Source organism: Cebus imitator, unplaced genomic scaffold, assembly GCF_001604975.1.
Source record: "Cebus imitator isolate Cc_AM_T3 unplaced genomic scaffold, Cebus_imitator-1.0 Scaffold334, whole genome shotgun sequence".
Lineage (NCBI taxonomy): Eukaryota > Metazoa > Chordata > Mammalia > Primates > Cebidae > Cebus > Cebus imitator.
Window position 1 is genome coordinate 1,766,146 of NW_016107649.1, and position 5,368 is coordinate 1,771,513.

The window sequence follows — 5,368 nt, forward strand, 5'->3', positions numbered from 1 at the left end:
AGCCACTGCGCCCGGCCAGTAATAAGTATTCTTATATTAAGAAGCCTCCGAGTCTAGACTCGGCCCATATGACACAGCATCTGTTTGCTACCTATTTCCTCTAGATGGTCTGGCATTATTAACTTTTAAACGCAGACTTTTATAGGAGCTCTGCTCCCTCAGATCCTTTGTGGAGTGGGGTTCAGTGACAACTAGCCTCTTAGAAGGCCTGAGAGTCTCAGTGTCTCCTGTCTTGTAGACCTCTAAGCATCCTGGATGATTTAACTGTCAAATGGGATTTATTTTCTTAGTCCTTTCCATTACTTGACTGCCCAAACTTTTATTTTATTCAGCCCAGATTGTTTTCTCACTGACCTCCAAAAGAATCTTATGCTTTCCCACCTCTGTGCATTTGCCTATTCTTGTCGGCCCTCCTGGAAAGGTTTTCCCTCACTCCAAGGCTATACATTTGAATGCTTCACATCCTTCAAGCTTGGTAACCAGGACTTTAAACCCATTAATCCCACTTTTATGAATCTAATGAAAGAAAATGATCAAGAAAATCATTTCAAGAAATCTGCACACACACACACAGACACACACACACACATTATATTACTGTATGATTTATATTATAAAGATTAAAGCAATTTGTCTTGATCTCTTAATTTGAAGAGTCACACTTTAACTCAATCTTTCTCATGCATATTGCAAGTGATATATACTTAATGCAATTTTTTCTTCATTCTAAAAAATGCTCTTTTAAAACCCATGTTTCACTTAAAAATCATTGGTGACTTAGAATAAAGGGAAATATCACTAATGCCCCTACAAAGTGAGGAAGTACAGTCCACAAAGCCACCTCCATTTCTGATGACTATTACAGAGTGGCAGGATTCTCAAGATCCCTCTCAGTTTCAATTAGTTCTCTGGAAGGAATCACAGACCTCACTGAAAGCTTTTGGAAAGAATAAAGGATAAAATCAGCTAAAGTAAGATGCACACAGGGAAGAATAGAGAAATGTTTCCAGCATGGAATTCCCATGGGTCCTCTCCCAGTAGAGTGCGGAATGTGGCTCCTTTGGCAATGATATGTGACAATATGCACAGATTATTGTCAACTAGAGAAGGCTACTTGATCCTTGGGAGTCCAGATTTTTTATTGGGTTTTGATCAGGTAGACTCAAGTGATTGTCCATGAGGCTGACCTTTAGTCTCCTGCCCCTCCAGAGACTGAACTGATAATTTTTTGTCTCCAATCCCTCTTGGGGTAGAATGGATACCACATGGTCCATAGCCCCCACCACAAATCACATTGTTAGGCTGTTCAGCGTGACTCAAAACCCCAGGAAAACAAAGATAGTTTTGTCAGAAGGACAGTCCAAGGTCCTAGAAATCATGTCCCAGTAGCCAAGGGCAATGGCCAGATCTCTCTTTGGGTAAGATTAATTATTTACTGTATAGCCTCCAAATGAGGGATTGGTTAAATTAAATATAGTACCATAATATTATGGGATAACATGCAGCTCATTAAAATTTTGTTTTGAAACGTACTTACGACATGGGGAAATTTGTAGAGCATAGTCTTGTGTATATTTAATTTGAAGTGTGTGTGTGTGTCTATGTGTGCATGTATATGATGTCTTTAAACTATATTTAAAAACTATATTTAAAAACTATATTTAAAAACAATAATATATTTATATTCTTCTGCTTTAGTGATTTTTTTCAGTTGCCCACATTTTAGTTTCCATGTGATGTGGGTTTTCTTCTCCTCCCTATTCAGGTTCTGTATCTTTTTTAAAAGAATAACAGAGGCTTTTCCTTTCTTCCTATTACCTTTAGTCCCACTAAATATTGCCAGGCTTTGACAATATTTAAAGTCAAAGAACAAGGAAGCCTTCCTGAGAAAATCCTCCTTGGAAAGTCAGTTGTAGCGACAAGACAGCTTCTCAGCAAGGATTTTTCTTTTTCTCTGCCTATTACTTTTATTAATTCATTCCTTCATTTACTGAACAAACTTTACAGTATTTATGCTAAGACTGGGACTATTCAGATGAGTAGAGCTATAGGGTCTTCCACTTAAAGGGCTTGTAGCCTGCTAACAGAAAGAAACACGTAAAGGATAAGCTGCCATATATGACAAAAGTGTCCTCTTCCATAGAAACCTAAAGTGGTCCAGCATATTCCAATCTGGAAACTGAGAAATTCAGTGCGGTCACTCTATGGCTGAAGCCATAGAGGATGGAAGCGTTTGTAGTACACCTTCCTTCCTCTGTAGGTCCTGCACCATCCATGCTACAAACAGGTCTTAGAATGTAGTGTTAGTATAGAGGCTTAGACGTCTGCTACCTTAGGGATCCAGAATTCCAATCATTTTTCTTTTCTTGTCTTTATTTTAGAATTTGACTTTTTGTTTTCCTTTTAATCCTCAAACTCAAAAGATACACCACATTGCAATTCAAGACATTAAAATGGCAGACCAGGTGTCAATATGAAGTGCACTAAATGATTCCAAGGTTTCTACACTTTAATGATTTCACAGTAATTGGCACCATTTCTAATTTTACCAATTGTTGTGTAGCAAAACAAACAAAGAAAACAACAATAAAATATGAGTCACCAGTTTATTATTCATAAAAATAAATGATTAATTGAATAAAGTTTGTTATACATATTGTTTAATAACAAGTATACACACATGCATACAAAGTGAAAATTACCACAATAACTCAGAAGAAAGACTGTAGAAGTATGGAAATAAAATCACCACATTCTACCTAGAGAAATAAGATGTCACTCCTCCTCTTCTCACGCACAGAATCTGCCTCAACATCCAATGTTAGTTGGTCCTAGGACCCCTAAAACTTGTCTTTAGCTCCATTTCTAATGAGAGCCTCATGCCATGTATCTGAATCAGCTGTTTTTGATTCCATGTTTGATATGTTCGTAGGTCAGTATTGTTATTAACAACTTAAAATATGAGGCCCACCTTTTCTGCTCCATTCAAAGTCCAAGGGTGTGAGAGAAATCTGCCTGCAAGCTAGGCAGGGAACACACAAGAACATACACACAGGTACATATTTACAAACCAAACAACCACCAAAGAGGAAATGCATCTGATTTTGGCCTGTCCAGAGGGCTTTGTAAACAATAGAGAGGAATGAGGTGGAAAAATACCAAGAAACTACTTGAAATCCCTCATTTGTGTGTTTAAAAAACAACAGGCAGATGTGAGTGGCTCTCTATTAGGGTGTGTTGAAGTGAACATATAGAGTCATGTTAAATGAATGGGCCTTACTTTCCTCATTTCCTTTGGCTGTATTTTCCCTACTACATCCAGAGCTACTTTTTTCCTACACCAGATTTATAAATGAATAATATTGAAGGCAAAAAGGTTTGACCAAGGTGATTCCTGTGTTTCAGGTTGCATGAAGAGGGAAAATCTGAACAACTTATTCATTGGGTCTAGTTCACTGGTTAGTTGATTAGTATTGAGAAAAACACAGGTCCATCTTCCAGTGGGTTCTTCTTTGCATTTGGAAAATCTGGATGACTTAACTGAATTTTTGCTTTTATCTCATCGCCTAGCTTTCCTGTAAACAATTTTAGCATAATATAAAATTTCTCGGCCGGGCTCGGTGGCTCACGCCTATAATCCCAGCACTTTGGGAGGCCGAGACGGGTGGATCACAAGGTCAAGAGATCAAGACCATCCTGGTCAACATGGTGAAACCCCGTCTCTACTAAAAATACAAAAATTAGCTGGGCATGGTGGCACACGACTGTAGTCCCAGCTACTCGGGAGGCTGAGGCAGGAGAATTGCTTGAACCCAGGAAGCGGAGGTTGCGGTGAGCTGAGATTGCACCATTGCACTCCAGCCTGGGTAACAAGAGTGAAACTCCACCTCAAAAAAAAGTTCTCTAAAATAGGTTAAGGTTGAACTTTTCTCTTATAAACAAATATAATACATATCACACACACAGTCATGAATGCATACACACACATACATACACACACAAGCAATTTCTGGTCATGGAATTCAAGAATTATAACATGGAGCTATTTTTTATTTCAAATTTCTTGAATTGTTTTTTGACCTCTCTCAGCTCATTCAGGAAAACATGAGTCCCTCAGGGGCATATATTGTGTTTTCTACTTCCTTCCTATTACCCATGGCACCACACCATTTTGGACATAATAGGAACTCAGAATATGTTAAAAGACTACGTATATGAATGACTCAGAACACAACTCAATGATTGAAAGCTCTTTCATTAGAAAATTTCAGAAAAGATAACTGAAGCAGGAGTGACCGCAAACAAACCTCTCAAATATTGAACAGGGAAGGAAGCCGGGAGCCGTGGCAGGCATAGATACCTCAACAACTGAGCTCCCTGACAAAGAAAATCCTGGCCTTTTAAAGGCTCACAATCTAAGATATCTAAGAGGTGCACATGTAAGAGGGTCGTGATTGATTTAGCAAGCATGGGGGACGTGACAGGATAGGGGTCTTGAGTGGCTGAGTAAAAAACAGTGCCTTTCCGGGATAAGGTTCCTCCATACCATGCCTGTGATCTATATATAGGATTGTGGTTAGGAGTAGGGGGTTTCATTTTAAACTTCCAGACCTAGTCAGCAGCCCTCAGCCGGTTCTTTCACTGACCTCATCTGGCTGGCTTTTATCCTTTATTTCTTCCTTTTCCCCTAAGCACAAGCTGAGGGAAAGAGGGTCTCCTTCCTCAATAACTATTGGTTACTGCACTTAATTCCTGGGTGATGAAATAATCTGTACAACAAACCCCTGTGACATGAGTTTACCTGTGTAACAAAGCTTCGCATGTACCCCTAAACCTAAAATAAAAGATAAATTTTTTAAAAAATTTCAAATGCAGGCAATTCATATCAGAGTCTTGTGTCAATGAGTTAACTGCCATCAAGAATAAAGTAGTCTTCAATGGCAAATAGTGCATAATCTAGTTGGTGAAACAAGATTAATAGAGGTGAAAAACGTCAAAAGATACAAAGACTATGCAATAAATACCCCACTGTAGCATCTTGATGGCTATCTGAGTACTCCAAAGTGAGAGGAGTGGGGAGTTGATGGAGGCAGGAGAAGACAGGGTTGTCTTCATGCAGACACTGGGTGCCACCTGAACGTGGAAGGGCAGTGAGATTTGCAAAGGTGAAAGAAAGACTGGGTAGTTTTGCTAGGTGAGTGAAATAACATGGTGAGTGATAGCTTTTCCTTTGTGGACTAGAGCATAAAAAGCAGATGAGTATCAACTCATTTGTTCTTGGACCCTAGATACCCTAAATCAATAAAAAAAATAACACCTTTCAAGGTAGCTGAGGTTAGCAGAAAGCAAGGACAAGCTCTAAGCCTGT